We start from the raw sequence: 20,821 nt of genomic DNA on the forward strand, positions 1-20,821 counted from the left end.
TGTCCATGAAAATTTATAAAAGTCGACCATATATTGGGCCCCAAATAAAACCTCAAAAATTTATTCAAAAGCAAAAATGACCATCCTCATTCTCCATTTTCCACTATAAAACGACTAAAAAGCCAATGAAGATGCACACGTACAACAAGTCAACTGGAAATTGTAAAATATTCTCCTGCATAATTTTGGAACTAAAGAGAAAGTCAAAGTTACACTCAGGGAAAGCTCAGATAAAAGGAGAGACACGATAAATTTTAATGTCATTCTAGAATGTATATATAAGTGGGTAAATTGATGGACTTTGTTTTTATAGTAAAAAAGATTTTGAAAAATAAGAATAATGAAGGGTGACTGTCAATGTAAATTATTAAAATAAATGATAACACTAAAAACTGCATTTTAAAAAAGGTACTGACATGAGAGAAAATTTTATTTAAAGGTCTAAGCATATATAAAATTTTAATTTATTTACATAACGCTTCAAATCAATAAGAAATGAGCATTGTTATTATTAAATGGCGCTGGCATACTTGATCAACGGACATCAAAGTGTGAGGGGGTGCTGGGTACTTCTAAGGATTCTGAGAAAGAATCTGTTTCATACCTATTCCCTAGCTCCTTGTGGTTTGCTGGCTATCTTTGACATCCTGGCTTGTAGAAACATCACCGCAATCTCTGCCTTCATCTTCACATGGAGCTCTCCCTGTGTGTGTGCCCATGTCCAAATTTCTCCTTTTTTAATAAAACATAAGTTATTTTGGATTAGGACACATCCTAATGACCTCATTTTAACTTGAACATCTCTGAAGACCCTAGATCTAAATGGGATCACATTCTAAAGTACTGGGGGTTAGGACTTCAACATATGAATTTGGGGAGATACGATTCAACCCATGGCAGTAAGAAAACTGGATGATAACTGCATTTAACTGGCGTTCCTCCCGAATGCATGCTCCAGTCGACATGGCATGAGGGAAATAGATCTCAAGAAGAAAGCAACAGTCTTACTGGACTGCAAAGTCAGAAATTAGAGTGTATGGTTGTCAACATGGCTAGAAATTGAGAGGGGAAATCCCAGAAAAGAGAGAGCCACCAAACAGATGAGCCACCAAAGAGATGAGCCACCAAATATGCAAAAAAAACAAAAACTACTCTCAAAATTTTAGCAGACTTCTGAACTACTCATGCATTGCATGAGGTTCTAAGAAATCCAGCAAAAGCTACCTAACTGGTAGGCTCAAAGAGGTAAGAAGATTGTCCTAGTTAGTTCAGGCTACTATGACCAAAAAAAAAAAAAAGTCATAGACTGAATGGCTTAAACAAGAGAAATTTATTTCTCATGGTCTGGTGGCTCAGAAGTCCAAGATGGAATAATGGCAAATTTGATTCCTGCTGAGAGCCTTCTTCCTGGTTTGCAGTCAGTCACCCTCTCATGGTGTCCTCAAATGGCAGAGAGATACAGAGCTCTAGTCTCTTCCTCTTCTTATAAGGACACTAATCCCGTTCACGAGGGCTCCACCCTCATGAATTAATTATCTTCCAAAGGTCCCGCCTCCTAATACCATCTCATTGAGGACTAGGGCTTTAATATAGGAACTTGGGGAGAAAACAAACATTCGGTCCATAGCCAAGATATTTTAGCAGCTACCTCATGCTGAAGAGAAAGAGTCTGGGGTTCAAACTCACCACATTTAAGGTCTTTGGCAAACCCCAGAAGCCTTTTAACTGAAACCCCATAATGGCTGTGCTTTAGGAATAGAGATGATATTTGAGCTGCAAACTTGGGGCAAAGCTGAAATGAGCTATTCCATAAGAGCCTAAAGTCAAGTCTCCACAGGTTGAGGTGATCTGCCAATGACCAACTGCTTATTAGAACAAAACCTAACATTCTTCAGAATAATAGAACTCAGAGTCTCTGGAATATAACACCCATAATTTGCAGTAGATAATCACGTATTATTGGATATTAAAAAAAGTAGGAAAATGTGATGAATTACTAAGAAATAAAATAATCAATAGAAGTAGACCTACAGACAACACAGATATTGAAAAGGGCTCTAAAGTAACTATGTGAAAAGATTGGGGCTAAGATGAAATGAATGGAGGCATTTGCTTTGGATGTAAAATTTAAGGAGGTGCTCCAAACTCAATAATCAAAAAAATAAAATGCAGTATTTTAACAAATCAAAATTAAGGCAGAAGAAATCCATGTTGTACAAAATATCAAAATTTAAATAAAAGCAGAATCAATAATGATGCCATGCTAAGCCTTATTTGAAACCTGGGGAAGGGGGGTAGGAAAAAATAAAAATATTGATCCTGTCTTTATTTAAAATTTTGGTCAAGAAAATGATAAAATATCAGGCAAAATTTTTCTCAATCTAAATAAAACATTTACCAAGCTCAGCAAAACCCACTCAGGACAAATAGAAAGAAAACTTTACTGAGGTATACCATAATCAAACTGTCTGAAAAACAAAGATAAAGAAAAAAAATCTCAAAAACAGCCAGAGAAAAAGACACATTGCAAATGGGAAAGAGCAACAAGAATAGCGTCTGACTTCTCATCATAAAAGAAAGAGAACAGAAAATAACACAGGGGCATTATTTAAAGTGCTGGAAAGATTAAAAACAAACAAACAAAAAAAGTTCAATAGAGATTCTATATCTGGTGAAAATCGCTTTCAAAAGTGAAAGTAAAATAAAGACATTTTCAGAGCATTGAAACCACAAAGAATTCATCACGCACAGATGCACGCCCCAGGAAATGCTGAAGGAAGCTGTTCAGGCTGAAGAGACATGATCCCAGATGGAAATTTGAATCCATAGGGAGGAATGAAGAGAACTGAAAAGAGTAAATATATGGGTGAGTTTTTATATTGTTATTTTTCTTAGAGCCTTTGAAGGAAAATTGACTGAAGCAAAGTAACAATAATGTTTGGTGGAGGTCGTATAATATGTAGAATTAAATACAGGACAATGACAGAACAAAGGACATTAGGGGTAAATGGCATTACGCTTTTTGTAAGATTCTTACATTAAACAAAGCATGATATCGTATCATATCAATTTCGGGTAGACTGTGCTTAAGTTAAAGATGCATATTATAATCCCGGGACAAAAGACTTTTAAAAAAACAAAGACATATGGTTATAAAGTACATAGAAAAGGTAGATTAAAATATTTAAAAATACTTTATTAGCCCAAAGGAGGCATAAAAGGAGGAATAATAGAAAAAGAACACAAATTTAAAAATTTTAAAAACAAATAGCCAACGACAACTTTCAGTGACCACATAAGTAGTGGTCTGTGATAGACCAGGGTTTGAAACCTGGTTCTGCCACTCGCCACCTGGGCGACCTTAGTAAAGATCAGGGAGATGTCTGAACCTCCTGGAAAAGTTTCTTTCTCTGTAAATAACTGTACCTGTGTGTCAGAATTTTTGCATGAAATTTTTTTAAGCTATGCACATAAACCCCTTAGCACAGTGCCCGACCTCTAACAAAGCAACCGTAAGTAGAAGGTGGCGTCCACACGGAAGAATTTGGTAGAAAGGCGAAAGCGGAGGGGTAAGAGGTCTTTTTTAAGACCCTGCTTGTATGTTGATAGCTCTGTGAAACCTTCGCAGACTCTTTCTTGAAGAAATAACTAATCCATCCTCAGAACTCCCACGGGATTTTATATATAACTTTATGATAGTACTTATCAAAATGAATCATAATACTTGCTTTAATTAAACTATTTTTATTCTGAGACCATTGTACATTCACATACAGCTGCCTAAATAGTAAGAGATCCCACGTGCCCTACAAAGCTAACACCTTGCAAAACCGTCCTACGACGTCACAGCCAGAATGCTGACTGATACAGTCACGATATGGGACATTTCCATCACGAGGGTCCTTCATGCTGCCCTTATCCAGACGCATCCACTTCCCACCCATCACCTCCCTCAGCCCCTGACAACCACTCAGCTGTCCTCTGTTTCTATAATTTTCAGTAAGGTTATAAAATGATATCACACAGCGTGTGAGCTTTCGAGATCGATTTTTTTCACTTAGGGTTCGCTCAGCTTCTTGAATCTGTGGAGTTTATTTTTACCAAATTTATGAGGTTTTCAGCCTCGATTTCCTCAAATACTTTTCAGTCCCACGTTTTGTCTTCTATTCTCCTGGAACTCCAATGAACGAATGTTAGACCTTTTATAAGAATCCCACAAGTTCCTGAGACTATTCCTTTTTTTTTTTTTTCAGTCTATTCTCTCTCTGCTGTTCAAACTGGATTATTTTTATTGTCTACTTTTCCCTGTCAACGAGAGGAAGCGCTGCCTCTTACTGCTCGGTGGGAGGAGAAGTCCAGGCATCCACTGAGACACTCAGGGAGCAGACACTCGGCATGACTGCAGGACGGGGCTGGGAGGCTGGGCTCTTCGCCAGGCTCCATTAAAACCACTCTGGCCGGGAGGACGAGTGGGGGTGCCCCCTAATCCTCTCTGGGGGGCCTCTCCTGACACCATAGTGAAGGGGTGACATTGTGACCAAGGGGCAGTGATGGAAGTCCTTGCCGTTCCCTAGGCCCCCTCCCACACCACACCAGCATGACGCGGGCCCCTCGTAACAGCTCAGCAGGCACAAGAGTCTAGGCTTCCCGCTCAGCCTGCGCTGGAGAGATGGGGACAGTGTCTCCTGTGCTGTCTCTCTGCAGACAGCCGGTACTGTCTAAAAGTAGTCTGTCTTGCTAGGGGCCTCTTTTCTGGTCCTTTGGCTAGACAGCAGGCTTTTGTGGGCCTTTATTTTTCTTTGCACCTGTTGGCTTGTCTGAATTGCCAGTGTCTTCAGCTCTAAGTCTGGGACATACGAGGTGAGAAGAAAACGCAGGGAACGCATCATTGTGTCTTTTCTTGGGTCCCGAGAGCCCTTAAATGATGTGCTTTCTTTCCTCGCCCTTTCAAAGTCTCCTTTCATTTGTTTCATACATAATGTCTTATCAGGAGGAATGGAGAAAAATACACCAGCTCCATTCATCTTTCCAGAAGCGGCAGTGCTGAACTGCACTTAGAACTCACGAAGTTTTCTCCCCCGGTGGAATGCTCTGAAGGCCAGGAGCACGCTTGATTCATTTCCGGTTCCTCTGCACATAACCAGGAGCGTGTGTCCCATGCACACCATCCAACAACACTTGTGGATGACTATACGATGAATGTACTGCCTAAGGGCCTCTCATGATGGTGGCTCTGGTGCATTCTTTGTCTGCTCACAGCTGGAGAGGATGGCAGGGTGGGAGTGGGGCTATCTGCCAGGCTTGGGATCCTGTGATTCATGCAGACACCTACCCCCTTCGCAGACTGTCACAGGACCAAAGTGTGCACATGAAAGAACTCTGGGAAAAAGTGAATAACCCTTTGCAGAGCCTAGCTCTTTCCACTCGGCCTCATAGGCTTTCAGGAACTGAGGCTGTGCCCGTAGTTCTCACCTGTCTGCCAGAGGGATTGTGCCTGGATATTTCCATCTCGTCTCCCCATTTGCTGCTGCGTCCGAAGCCGCTAGCTACTGGAGTCAGAGAAAACAATGCAAGGGAGCGTTGGGGATTCCTCAAATGGGAAGAAAATTGCATCCCATGAAAACATGCACACACACGCACACACACATTCATACACACACTGTCACACAGTGTACTCCAGATATGGGTTTTATGAATTCCCCCGTCGCTGGGGCATTTATTCCCACACTGTTGAGATACACCGATGCACAAACCAGCCAACATAAACAATGACCAGCTTTCATGCTTGTAGCCATCACGAACATTGTGCTGAGACCCTCAGAGAGACTTGTAATGAAACCCTCCACACCTTCAAGGTGCCCAGACTCTGTCGAGGACTTGTGAGCCAACCTCTCCCCTCTGTGGTATTATTCAAAGGGGCACGTCACAAAACGAACTGCTTTTTTAACCAAGACCAGTCAGTCTCACAGCCCCCGCCCTCACGTCCTTCAGTGAGACAGATATGATTAAATCAGCCTGCGCCACAAAAACATAATGTAAACCACATAGGAAATTACAATGTTTATAGTAGTCACATTCTAAAAAGTAAAAACAAACAGATGAAATTAATTTTTGTAATACATTTTATTTAACCCGATATATCCAAACTACTACCATTTCAACATGTAACCAATATTTTTCAAAACTATCGATGTTGTTAAAAATTAAAATTGATGAGATATTTCCATTTTTGTACCGTCTTTGAAATCTAGTGCGTATTTTATATTTATAGTACATCTCAGTTTGGACAAGCACATTTCAAGGGTTCCGTAGCTGCATGTAGCTAGTGGCTACAATACTGGATACGTAAATCTAAACCATGAGTAAATAAATAAATGAGCGAGCAACTGAGTGCATGAATGAGTGAGTGAGTGAGTGAATGAATGACTCTGAGACCACTGGCCAGCCTCTCAGGCCCATCACACTCGCTGGTTGGAGATTGGTGAGCAAGAGCTAGAGATGCCACAGTTATTACCAGGGTGAAAATCTCCTGCCTCACTCATGTAGCAATTCACTTCTGTCCAGAGTTCTTTCATGTGCACACTTTGGTCCTGTGACAGTCTGCGAAGGGGGTAGGTGTCTGCATGAATCACAGGATCCCAAGCCTGGCAGATAGCCCCACTCCCACCCTGCCGTCCTCTCCAGCTGTGAGCAGACAAAAAATGCACCAGAACCACCATCATGAGAAATCCTGTGCCGCTGGAATTCTCTCCTCTCAGGAGCTGCTCGCCTCCGCTGACCGCATTCTAGATATTGTGTATCTTGTCTCCTACCTGCAGATGGGCACCAGGCCATGTTCGGATTCCAAAGGCAGCCAGTCCCGTGATGTTCCCTGGAGGGCCTTCCTGGAGCAGGCGCCAGTTCTCAAACCTGCACAGTAAACTGCACTCGACAGGTTACCTAGGACTTGCACACACACCTCTAACCCCTCCCCTCCCAGGACCAGGCCAGACGAGGCAAGCCTCAGCCCGGAGGCCAGTTCCAGGATGGGGTCTCAGAGCCCAGGGTAGAATCGGGCAGGATCGTTTACCTGAGGCACAGGGAAGGGCCAGCTAGTGACTGCACACACCTGGGTCATGAGGCCCAAAATGCTTGTTTGTAAGGAACCGGAAGAAGGCCAAGGTGGCTAGATTATCACAATCAGAGGGGAAAATGGAACAAGATGGGGGAAGAGATGGAGGCAGGACCTGGTCAGCTATGCAGGCTTGGAAACTAAAATTAATCCTGGAAATTCCATAGGGACAGAAAGCAGATTAGTGGTTGCCATGGGCCGGAGGCACGGGAGAATGGGGAGTGCCTGCTCAGAGTGCGAGGTTTCCTTTTGGGGTGATAAAAATATTACAGAACTAGATAGTGGCAATGGTCACACAACACTGTGAATGTACTGAATGCCACTGAATCGTACACTTTAATAAGGGTTAAAATGATAGAATTTATGTTATATCTGTTTTGCCACAATTTAAAACAAAAACAAAAAAACAAAAAAACAGTGCTAAAACTCAAACTCATGGTTTCTCATTAAGTCCAGTTCTCCTTCCCCATCGGCCAGGCCCACGCAGCGCAGTGCAGACTCTTTCCCACGGGCTGAGGGCATTTTCTAGAGAGAGCCCAAAACAGGCAAACCCTGAATGCCCTGCCAGGCCCTCAGAGAGGGACATTCAATCAACAGCGGAGCTGCCTGGCCAAATAAACCAAAATTCCCTGTCAAGCCTGAAAGATTCGACGCATTCTGTCTCTGACAGGAGAGCAAGGAGCTAGTTTAGGGAATGAATGGGACATTAAGGGCAGCGTCCCAAAGTACTCACTCCACTCCTAGGCTCATTAGGGAACCTTAATCTTTGAAATTTGTAAACCCTTCTTGACGTTATTTATATGTTTGGATTAACTGCGACATCTCTTGGGGACACAGAGTTGAATAAATTTATACTATTCGCTGGGAAAAGCGAAATTCCCTTTAGTTCTCTCTAAATTATCTCCTGTCAAATTTTATGGGGATGGAGGAGAAGAAGGAATTTAAGCCTACGGTGTCGGGGTTTGCACAGGCACTCTCTCTCTCACGATCGGCCAACGTTTTATCTCATGCTCCGTCAGACGTGATCTTTCCAGATTCGAGAAACTCTCATTGCTCCCCTGTCCATCTTGATCATTTTGGTTGCCTCCTGTACAGTTTTACCTGTGTGTCCTCCTTCTCTCGGAAATGGGAATAATTAGCCTCTCCTGAAATACTACAAGAGCTGGAAAAATCAGTATCTACTATGACTGAATCTGCTATACGCGTGGCCCGGCAGATGCCCCAGTGAGTTTAACAGCCGAGGAGACCCTGCGAGACCCACTCCCGCCTCGCTCTCCAGCCTCAGCTCACACCCCTCTGCTCCATGCTCACAGCGCTCTAGGCACCCTGGCTTCTTTTCAAATGCATCAAGATTTTTTGAACCTCGGAGCTCTTGTGAATGCTCCCCAATTAACAGAAGAGACACGGGACCTGTTATGGAGAAAACATCCCATACATATTTATCGAATGACTATTCAAAGCTTAACCGTGGATTCCGGGCACTGGGAATTCCCAGATAAACAAAGCACAGTCTCTGCTCTCAAGGAACTCTCAGTCTAGTGGGAAAGATAGAAAAACAAAGCAATGAGCAACTACTGCACTCATAGTACGGTGGAAGTTCAGCGGACTCGCGGAGCACAGAGGAGAGTCACGTGACCTAGGAGAGGGGCATCAAGGAAGGCTTCCTGGAGGAGGCGATGTTTGGCATGGGCTTGGAAGGATGAGTAGAACTTGTCCAGTGGTGGAAGGGGAACCCCTTCCATGCAGAACAAACCACGTGAGCAGAGACACTGAGGAGTGAGAGAGATCGCGGGTAATGGGAACGGAGGGTACGTGGCAGAAGATGAGCTTAGGAGGCAGGTAATGAAGAAACTCATACAGTCAAGTCTTTTCAGAACCTCCTCTGAGCCCAGCACCAAAACAAGTACTAATGGGGACAAGGAACAACCTGTCCTCCAAGAATGTGGAACCCACCAATGGAGCTGCTGTTATCAATACTATAAACTTACACAGATTCTTTCATCTCCTTCCTGTGGAGCAAATATACTTTTGTCACCCAGGTCCCGATAGCAGCCAACATTAAATACCCACTCGCTGGAAACCCACAATGTTGCAGGCATGAAGCCAGGTGGCGAAGATGAAATGAAGACTATCTCAGGCTGGATTCGATTTTCCACACACGCACACTCGTATTCTCCGTCACGCAATGTCAGACCACACGGGATAGTTGTGCCTCAGCCTAGCACCCTGCTGAGGAAAGCCAGAAGCCACAACTGCCCCTCTTCCAAGCCTCCCATTCACTCCATGCCCTCCTTGGAAATGCCTGGAAATCTGTTAACTTGGAGAGAAGTTTCTGTTGTGACATAGAGGGAAGTTCCCACTACAAATGCACTTGGGAAGGTTGACATTCTCGCCGTCAATCTCTCACGCCACGGTGCCAGTGAGCAAAGGGTAACTTTATTGTTAAGTGTAGGTCCAACTGTCCAATCAGCTGCAGCCTCTGGCAAGCAAAGCCTCCGCCTCAAACTCCATTTGTAGACACTCTCACTCATGTGTCTCGGATTTTCAAGACTTTGGTTAGGTGTGTCCCCCTGCCTTTCTCATTTATCTTCCTGGAGACCTCTTACTGGCATCTTCTATGTCCAACTCAAATGGTTACCGCCACTGTGAAGACCCCCCTCCCCAGGTCCCCTCAATGGCACCACCCCCGACATGGCAATGATCACATCTCTTCATCATTGCTGAAGTCCCCTTCGCTAGATGGTGAGCTCCCCAAACACAAGGACTATCTCATTCATCTCTCCCTGCAGCATCAAACACCATGCCAGGCACATGGCAAAAACTCGATTTTAAAATGTGGGATAAATAGATCACAGAAGTGAGACAGGCATGCTCCTTTTCTGGCCGGTGGACACATTGCTGGACTACAAGGCCATCTCCCCGACTGTAAACCCCAGTCGACCCTTAGGCCGTGGCTCTATTAGAGGATGTGACTCCTGAAGCCATAGTCACTGGTGACAGATGGGTTGCTTTTCTGCACTGCCTCACACGTCCCGCCTGCCTTCATCAGCTTGAGACCCTGAGCTTCACCACGTTGGCCCAGACCTGGCACATCCAGCCCACTGGCATTTCCAGCAATGGCCTCAAGGGCTGGTGTCACAGAGAGAGGTACATTGGACAATTCTGAGCACTCTTCCTGATAGGCCACCAACAGCCCAACACCTGCTGTGCTCCTGCTCAGGCCGAGGACCAGCTGCCCTGCTAATTCCCGATCTAGTTGTCCCACTTCTGGGACAGGATGCTGTAGGCCTACTTTCCTCTGCTCCTCTCCTCGAGATGAAACTAGATGCTCCGGAAATCATTTGACAGACGATGCTCTGGAAATCAGGCAACAATCATTCAACAGACAATCTTTGAAATTACGCTCAAAGGTGAAAAGAGGGTCAGACTGGTACCTCGAGACTTGAAGAAGAACACTGCAGCCACTTCTCTAAACCATGCCAGACTGGGGACCGGAGAGCCTGGTAACCCCGAACCGCCAGGAATGGACAGTTAATTTCAAAAAAAAAAATCAAGAAAGTCTTCTTTCTGTGGAGAATGGACTGGGAAGGGAGAGGCCCAGCAGGGTTTGGCAGGGAAATGCATATCCAAAGTGGCCTGATCTGCCTACAGCTGCTTCGCTAGCACAGCCGGAGCAAGCCGACCAACCCCCGCCCCACAAGGCAAGTTCAAGGCAAGTTCTTGTCCCATGCCGTCCACCCTCCCATCCCACAAATACAGGGTGAATGCCCTCCATGTCCACGTTCCACCACACCGCCTGTGGGAATCCCACACTTCAGGCCACACTCCTCTCAGATCAGAGCCCAGGACAACTTTGCTGCCACCCTAATGCCTCCTCACCATGGCCCCACATACTCTGCCTACCTTGGGGGTGCATTATCCCGCTGCCACCCATCCTTCTCCTTCCTGGTTATCAGCATTCTTTTTCTTCTGAGTTATTCTCTCTTGCAGGGATCCCCCAGCTACAGAATTTGAGGAAACCCTCTGAAACCACTCCCTTTCCAAAACCAGCTTATGTCATTTCCCCCAGAAACAGTATGGCTGGAGGGTCTCAAGTAAAAGCCCTACAGTCACCAAAACACCCAGCAGCCTGAGCCTTGGGTCTGCCTCTGCGTCCCTCTCTGCACTCCTACCAGCCAGCTTTTCTCGGTTCACCCCAGTAATTCGTCCTCTGCTGCCCGGCCCATTTTCAGTTGACCAGACATGACCGATCATGTCTGAACCCCAAATTCAGATCTGGTATTTATCCCCAAGAAGCTTTCAGCCCCCGTGCAAATCAACAGATGCAAATTTGATTTGCAGGGTGGCCCTTGATTCCACATAGCAAAATAAATTCAAGTCCCACGTGCAGGTCACCTTGGACTCTGCTGAACATTTTGCCGAGATGGGTTTCTTCATATACAGCCCACGTGTTTTCTGTAGCAAAATGTGTCTGGTCCTTTAAGAAGCCAATTTGCAAGGTCAGCTCACCAGTTGCAACTTGGGGAGCAATGTGGAATCATCGAGAACAGAATAGCAGTGGCCCTGGATGACAGCTGGGGAAGGTGCCCACCCTCTCCAGGAAGCTCTGCAACTCCAGCTCACAAGTTTAGAGACTTCAGCATGGCTTTGAATGATTTAATTATGTCTAATACAGTAGACTGTACATGTTAGTATAAATACTTCTTTCCTTTATCTTCACACTGCTGGTTTAATCTCAAGAGCCGAGTTCACATAGCTGTGTTAAATCTGTGAGTTCTAACCAGATCTCCTCAGGTGGCTGAAACTAGATAGAGCAAGACCAGAACACCTGGGGAGACTGTTCCTGCTCCTGAGTGATGGCGGGTGGGCCACACTGGCAGTGATACCGATGGGTCCCCTTTAAAGGTTCTAGATATTTACATATGTGGCTGTGGGCTTACAGGCTTCATAAGCATCATCTGAGTTACACTCAAACCCTGTGTGACATATAATCTTTATGTGTCCTACAGCTCTAAGGCAATGTTTCTCAAAGTATTTTTCGCAGGCAGCCTGCATCAAAACCACCCCCACAGTGCTTGTTAAAAAGGAAGTGTTCTAGGTTCCACTGAGACCTTCTGATTCAGGATCTCTGGGGTTGCAGCCAGGAAATCACATTCTAAATAAACTCCCTACATAATTCTGTTGCTCCATACTTCCAGCAGCTTTTATTTATACTCTCCTTCTTACAAGATGATGATGATGGTGGCAGTGTGGATGAGAATAGATAGAATAAGGTTCTTGTACATTTCTTTGCTGATTTACCATTTTCATAAAGCTCTCTTGCTTTCATAATTATCTCACTCGATTCTCACCATGACTTGTTGCAAACCCATTCACAGATGAGGAAGCAGCTGAGATTTGGAGACTTCCCAAGCTCTGCAAAGCATTCAGTCTAAGTCATTTCCCAGAGAGGTCAGACTTCCATGAGCCCGTCCCATCCCCCCGGACATCACGCCCTAGGAGTTGACTGGCCAACCTTGACTGGGTCTCAGCTTAAGGCCAGAGAATCACTCAATTCCAGGACTAAACAAATGACCTTGAGTCATGTCCTGTGCATCTAGGAAGACCCAACCACCTGAACCAACTGTTCTTACCTCCTCACCCCACCCTGATCAAAAGTACTGCAGGACCATCAGAAGACCTGATGTGAATCATGACTGTATCTCTGCCAGCAAAAGGGGTGTCCCTGGACAAGCCCCCAACAGAAATCTCATCTCTTGTAAAACGTCAGGTTGTAATAAGATCACGTAGAACTCATACTCGTGAAGGTGCTTTGCAGCTGTATAGCGAGTAAATAAGCCAGTATTATTGTCCGTTCCATTATCATCTTCTGGCTTTTGAGTTCAGACCGCCTTCCATCTGCTCGCTGCCATCTCGCACTGCCCAGGCTGGGACCCATGGCCCAACACCTCGGCAAAGAGTGCTTAGTAATAATTTGAAGGCTGTTTTTCCTCTACACTTTGTAGCAGTTCAGAAAGGAGAGACACAGCCATAAACTGTGTACAGAAAGGACAGCGTGTCACCAACAGGGCCATTACCTCCTTAGAAGTCAGGCAACATAGATTAGAATGGAAATTATTTGGGATCTTCATCAGCGGGCTGAAATTGTTCAAGGCTCAACGACTCACTGAGGTTTGCCTCCGGGTCATTGATTTTAGCGCTGAGGGTGTGTGTGTGTGTGTGCGCGCGTGAGCGTGAGTATGTGAGTGTGCATGTGTGTGCTCCATATTTTGTTGAGGCTCAAAACAGAGAAGAAAAACAGAACACTTCAAAGCTGAGATGGACCCCAAAGATCTGGGCCTAATTCAGTTTAGCAAATCCTCTCAGGGCTGCAACGAGGTCCCCACAGGACAGAAGGCCATAGAAGGAAAAGGTTCGGTGTGAGACTTCTTGGAAATATGACCAGAACACAGAAAATGCTACAGCAACCTTGATACCTAAGGATGTTTTTAGAGACAAGGCCTCTGACACAGGCATCACAAAGTTCAGCAAGCTCGCTGCTGGTCCTGGCGGTGCCTCAGCCCCATCTGACCTGGGATCCAGTTGCCTAGTCTCATCCACTGGCGTCCTGGGTCAGGGCAGGAGTGTAAACGTAAGGAGAGGATAAAAGCTGACCCTTATCGAGTGCTGACGACGTGCCAGACTCTGTGGTACACGTCTTACACACGTGCCTCATTTCATTTGATCCTACGAAAACCCAATGAAATGTTTTCTGCTATTATCCCAGTTAACGGATAGGCAAGCTGAGGTTCGCCATGATTAAGTGACTTCTGCAAAATCACAGAACCCATCACAGGACAGTCAGGATTCAGTCTTGAGCCTTACTCGAAAACCATGCTCATAATTAGATCTTGCTAGCTTGGCCCATTATTCAGAGCCTGGCCCATGGAGAGTGTAGACCTCTAGTATAGGAGTTAAAGCTCTAGTTGTCACCAGCTATGTGCTTTCATCTCTCTGTGGCTCAGTTTTCCTCTTTATAAAATGGGTGCGATCCACTTCAGAGAGCTCTAATTGAGATTTAAATGAAATAAGCTTTGTAAAGTCATTTGAGTACCTGCCACTTATAAATGTGCCATAAATGAGTGTTTGAAACAGAGGGAATTTAAGAAGGGTGAGAAGTCAAACAGGAAGCATGAGACAACTCAGAGGTTAGCAATCAAAGAAGCCACCAACAGCCCGGGCTGGTGGGACAAAGGAGGAGGCTGGGTTAAAGGCCCTCAGTGAGCAGGTCAGTTGGCAGACCTACTCACTGAGGACTGCAAACCTGGAAGAGAGCCAGCCGGAGTCAGAAACACTGCCCAAGGCAGACGGGGGGAAATACCCTGGCTTCTTCCTCCCGGGCCCTCACCTGCCAGTGTCTCTCATGAGCTGAGACCAGTCGCAGATCTGCTGGCCCAGAGCTGGGAAAATCCGGCCTGTGGGGTCAGCCCCGGCCAAACAGAGCACAGCAAGGAGGGCCAGGGCAAGGAGTGAGTCAGGAGGCAGAAGGTTCAGGAAGGGTACGCCTCTCCAAGGTTCAAAGGACGAAATCCACCTTCTTTCACATGTTCTCCCAAGCCTGACTTCTCGACTCTGTGCTGCACGGGCCTCCCTTCAACTCCCATTTACGCCTCCACCCAACCCCCTACTCCCACTCCAGGCCTGCTCATCCCTGCTCATTCTTCACGTCTCAGCTCAAATGTCACATCCTCTGAGAGGCTTGCCCCCCAAATCTAGAGTAGGTCCTCTCGATTGATTTTCATTCCAACACTCTCTTCTTTCCCTTCATAGTACATTTTACTCACCACTCTGCCCAGGCACCTAGCACACGGCCTGGTAGATAATAGATACTCGATGCCTATTTGTTGAGTGAATGAATGAGGACGACCTAGCCTTCACCCGACAACCGGATAAACGCTCAGAAGATCAAACCACTGGTCATTGTTCCCCTGGCATCTCTTTACCTCTTCAAAAGGCCCCAAGAGCACATCTCGAGTCACTCAACAGATGCCTCCCCTGCAGCCTCCAGACAGCTGGCAAGAGGCCAAGAGCAGAACCTTTCCTCCGATCCTTCCCTCGTGGCTATTCTGCTCCTCCTCCCCTGTTCTCCCCCAGGACTCCTCACCTCCCAAAGGCAAACCCTTGACTCTGTCACCTCGTGTCCCTTCCCTCCTTTTATATTCATTAACACCTTTATATAGAATACACCTGGCTCAGCTTGAGGTCAAGATAATTCAGCTTTAGAAGCTGCTGGGGTGATTTTAAAGCTTTCGAGGTTCCTGGAGGTGCAGACTAGAGCCCTGGGAGGCTCCCAGGGTCTCCTTTCCCGTGGAGAAAGGAGGAGGGGGCAGGAATTGAGAACAAGAAGCGAGGGCAGCAGCTGGCTGAGAGGAAGGAGGCAAGTGAAGAGTGAGCGGCTGGGAGACCAGGGAACTGCCGGTAAGTAGGCCATGAGGGTCTGGGCTGAGAATGTGTGATTAGCGCCACTAATCACTTCACCAGCTCAAAATAGGTTCTCTCCTCTGGGACCAGCCTCCCGGGGTCAGCAGTGGCTTCTGATTCACAGACACTGCTGTGGAGCTACGAAGCAGCAAAGGACTCGCAGGAGAGCCCCGGGACCCGTGCTCCCAGAGGTCACTCCCCAGCATGGGACACCTTCGTGCTCACAAGTGGGACACCCCACGAGGGGGTTAGTCCAGGCCCCTCCCTGACAGCGGGGCCTAGCGAGCCGGAAGGTAATTGGCAGAGCCTGGGGCCAGCCCCGGGGGAGAGTGATCTGGGAGGACCTCCTGTCTTCTGGATGTCAGCCACATTTATCCTCAGGGTGCTGTGGCCCCAGAGTGCTCCCAGGGAGCTGTCTTACACCCGCTCCCAGAGCAACATCTGTAATGATTAAAAACGCACGGCCCCTCCCTTCAGACTCCTGTCATGTCTTCGCCGCCAAACCAAACACACCTTCCTTTCTCCTGTAAAGACTTTTGTTCAACATGGTTGTGGGGAAGGGGGGCCTGTGGGGACAGAGACCCAGAATTACAATAGCAGTTAATTGCCTGGTCAGAGTCAGGGCCATTGAGGGGACTTGTCTGCCTCAGAGGCTGACTTGGGTTCTCTGCTGAAGGTCATTAGGAGAAGGCAAGCTTCAATGTCTTCACTCCACAAGGCCAAACTGAAGGTGACAAGTCAGCCGGGCCTGAGCATGGCACAGCTTAGAATGCAGCGGCGGCATCTGGGGTGGCCTCGGGCACAGTCCTCCTCTCCCTGTAGCCTTCACCTGGTTGGCACTAATTGCCAGCTACGGGAATGCAGCTGAGGTGCCATCTCCAGGACAGACCCCTTTATCCAGAAGCCCCAAACCCTCCTGCCTCAGACCTGTTCTGCCTGATCTTCAGAGTGCACGTCCAGTCCCGTCTCCTCCACGGAGCAGGTCCAGACTACACCACACAAGCCCACTGGCCATTTACAGTCCGAGAGGTGGTGCCTGAGCAAAAGGCAGTGGGCGGCCCAGTTCTGTGCTGGGGAAGCAGCAGACCATGTCAAATGAATCGAGTGTCCAAACTGCCCCTGCCCAAAAGGGGTGATGAGCACCAGAGCCAGGCCTTCCCTGGGAAGGGATTGTCACCTCCCACATGCAGGTGGAGAATAGGGGTACGAGAATGTGCTACAGGTGGTCCTAAAGGAGCCGTCCACAAGCAGGACACAAAATCCAACGAGGCCAGCAAAGGAAGAGCCAGTGCCAGCCCTGCGGGAACTAAGGACAGCTGCTGTGCGAGGCAGTTGGAATGGGCCACCCAAAAGCCAGGCCCGGAGGAATGCCGAAGCAGGCAGAAGCGCTTCCCTAGCTCGTTCTGCTGTCCCACGGGAGGACACACTCCAAACTCTGAGAGGACACTGGAGAGGAGACACCGGATTGTCGACAGCAGGGGGGACAGAAAGTAGCCAGTGCTCACCCAACTTCTCCCACTGTACTTGGGAGCTCTGGTACCTGCCGACAGCCCTGCCACCCCAGCTTGGGGAGCCTAGATCGGAATCCATCCATGGCTGGGGTCAGCTGCTCCCTCGCCCTGCCCAGGCACGAGAGTATCCTGGAGGCCCCGGGGGCAGCGCACAGACACTATGCAGTTGGAAGCCCACGAAGGCTGCCCGTCTGTACTCGAGCCTCCTCTCCGTGCCTGCTAGTGGATGGGAATTCTGTTTTTTGCTGCAGCAACATGACTTTTGCCCCCTAAGGTCACTGTTAGGGAAGCTGGCCAAGCCAGCTGCAGCCACCCACAACCAGCTGCTCAGGCAGAGATCAGTGAGGCCACTCTCAGCAGACGGGCTGCATACTGCACAGCCAGGGTGCATAGGCTCATGCACACACACACACACACACACACTTGCTTGCCTGCCTTTTATAAAATGTAATACAGCTCCCTGCTGTGGTCCACAACGGGAAACGAGAGGGTCCCAGTAACAGCTTCCAGGTGGGAAGGGGAGGGAGGGAGCCTGAGGCACACGCACGCATGTGCAAAGACAGGGAGGTAGAATAGCGTGGCGTCCTTGGGACTGCAAGCAACCAAGTATAGCAAGGGCAGGAGCTGTCACTAAAGAGGCAGATGGCATCAGGTTATGGCGGCAGGCGAATTTGGGAACCCGGATTCGGAACTGTAGGTAACAGAGAAGGATTTCAAGGATTTAGGAAGAGAAGTAGTTTTGCATGTTGGCAAGATCAGCTATGGACTAACAGGAAGAAGGCTAGAAACAGGGAGATCAGTCAGGAGACCATGACCATGAACAGAGATAGTAACTCTGGGGAGGAAGTCGGCCCCTGACTTGATGTGGGGAAAGTGGAAAAGATATAGGAGTCTAAGAGAACTCCCAGGAGAAGATGCGACGCTGATTAATTAATACGACAGGAAATTCATTAGGGGTCATGAGTATCTTTTGCCTTTGGAATGGTCATTGGAAGAGGAAATAAGAAATGAAGTTGGAGATAAGAGGCTAGAAGATCTTCAAGGAACTTCACGAAGAAGGGAAGAAGGGGATGCTGATAGCATGGCTGAAGGAGAGTTATTTTCATTAAATTTGAGTTTTTAAATTATGAGACAAAGGATACCTGTGGTGGAATCTACGTGAAGTGCCCACGAACACTCCATATAAACTCAGAACCAGAGCATCGCTGGTACCGGGGTACCAGACACTATGATCCTCCTACTGCCTCCCCGTCCAGGCAGAGTTTAATAAGGTGGCCTAGGCTGGAGCAGGTGTGAGGACTCTGAGGAAGGAACCAATAGAGTAGGTGGGCCCCAGGGGCGTGCTCGCTGGAAGAAGTAAAACAGGGAGGGCTAGGAGCACAAGGGAGAGGAGTGGACAGAAAAAGCATTCCTTGCCCTGAGCACAGCCACGAGGACAGGAGGCGAAGGTTGACGTAGACGTGGATGAGTTGGAAGATAATGAGAACAGAGAGCTGAGGGAGATTATGCCCGATGACCCCCATCTTCTCTTCAATAGAATAATAATGATGAATGAGCCAGTAATGACATGAGGGGAGTAAACTGACCAGAGAGAGACACATAAAGACTTTTGCCAAGCAGAACTGAGGGCCAGCCCAGGGTTTCTGCAGTGCCTCCAATTATACCCCAATTATACCCAATTATTCCCTCCACGAGCTCTCGGCAAGAGGGTGAGGGTAGTGGGACTGACCCGAGGCATGAAAGTTTATCAGAGCGGGTCTAGTTCAGCTAGAACAAATCCAGGTTGTTGATGAGAATTAGTGCTGGTTAAGAACTGAGCTGCACGGTTGCACCCTCGGCTACTCAGAGAAGAACCCACAGAGGGGATGGGGAAGAGCCTGGGGGCGAGGCAAAGGATCAAGAGATGGTACTTCAAAATGAACTCGGATCAGATGATGCAGGAAAGCTCTCTGAGGTAAGTGTCAAATGAGCGCTGTGCGGCGCTAACGACGTTTGCATCTGGCTTTGACACCTATCAGTTGTGTGGCCTTGGGCAGATTTTTTAACATCTCTGAACGCCCATGAACTTATTTATAAGAATTCCTCTCTCAGAGGGTTGGCAGGAGGCTCAAAGGAGAGAACTGCACAAGTTCATTGTGAGCTGTGCGCAAATGTCAGCCGTGATGAATCAGGCAGGGAGGTCAAGAGAGTCTTCAGGTTTCAGGCAGGGGTGAGACTTAGCATTGGTGTGGCTGCCTTCCCCTCACTTTGCCCTTGCCCTTCTCAAATCTCATTTGCTTGGTTTCTGACCAATCTCTAAGACCCACTGGAGTTGATTTGAATTCCAATCCGATCCTCCAAGGTGCCCCTCCAGCCTCAGCTGGGTGTCATCTATGAAATTAATGAGCGTGCTCTGTTTCATCTTCTAGTTCATTGCTGGAAACATTAAATAGCCCAGGGCTCCAGGCTTCGAATCGCTTCAAATGGCTTCTCGCAAGTCCCTGGGTTTTTTATTTGGAGACAATGTGAAGTCAAAGTCTCCTCATCCTGGATTTTAACCATAACTCCCACCCCCACTCCATTCTCGCCCACAGAGATAGTCTTTTTGTGGGGCACAAAAAAAAAAACACCCGACAATTTGCAATAAAAAACGAAGGCCCTCTGCACTTCCCTGAAGATCACTCCACTCCTATTCACTCCTTTAGGAGACCTTGACTCACAGCCTGGACCAGTGACTCCTGCCCAGTGCCCTTCCTCTAGGGGCCTCTGAGTCATCATTCTCTCGTTCCATGATGTTTACTGTAGAAGCAATAATATACCACTTCTGGAAGATTCTTGGGGCACCTGCTAGAGATGCCTTGGAATGCAACCTGGTACTATAGATCTGCCTCCCCCTACTTTGCCTACAGGCCTGTCCTGAGGCCCAGATCCTGGCAGCTGCGCACTTCCCCCACCTACTAACAACCATCTTCTTCCACCTCTGCATGGCTCTCAAAGACAGCACGCAGCATCCATTCATCCTACATGGACTACCTGTGAAGTGTCAGCCTCAGGCATAAGTCACAGCCCTTAACAAGACAGATACGTCTCGTCCTTTTGGATACTCCAGCCCAAGTTTACCCCTGCTCTCTGTCTCCCCTGACGTCCCAAAAGAGTTGATCTTCACCTCCGTGGATCATCTTTGGCAAATCCTACACTGACTTTGTCTCTTACGGACTTGGGAAAACCACCCTCCACTGCTGACCTCTGTTCCAGTTCTGGCTCCTGGCTCAGCCTGACATCACCTTTGTCACTGTCGATGCCCCTTTCTATTTTCCACCATCTCTCTGTATCGTAGACATTTCCTCTTTCATAGCTCCTGTGCCGTCCTATCTGAGCCACAACCAACCCTACTTTTCTCTCTCCTTGTCTGTCTCCATCTTGCCCACCTCCAACTAATGAACTAGTCCACATTAATTTACATTTCCAAAGCAGCAACTTGTAACTTTTCTCTGAGGCCCCAGAGGGGTCTGGCTTTGGCACTTCTGTAATTGAGGAGGATGCTTGGCATCAGATTCTGATAACTTGGTGCCTCACATCTCGAGGCAGGAGATCCAGGCTTTTTCTGGGGGAAGCTGGGAAGGATACCTCTGATCTCTTCATGAGGGATCAGACCGAGTGGCCCTTGGTCCATTGGCTTATCAATCATCCAGCAATGACGACTGTGGTGTCCCCTGACAGGGCTCTATGTACCAGGAACTCAGAAATGATTAAGACAAAC

This window comes from Pteropus medius, unplaced genomic scaffold (genome assembly GCF_902729225.1).
Source record: "Pteropus medius unplaced genomic scaffold, Ma_sr-lr_union100, whole genome shotgun sequence".
Taxonomy (NCBI): domain Eukaryota; kingdom Metazoa; phylum Chordata; class Mammalia; order Chiroptera; family Pteropodidae; genus Pteropus; species Pteropus medius.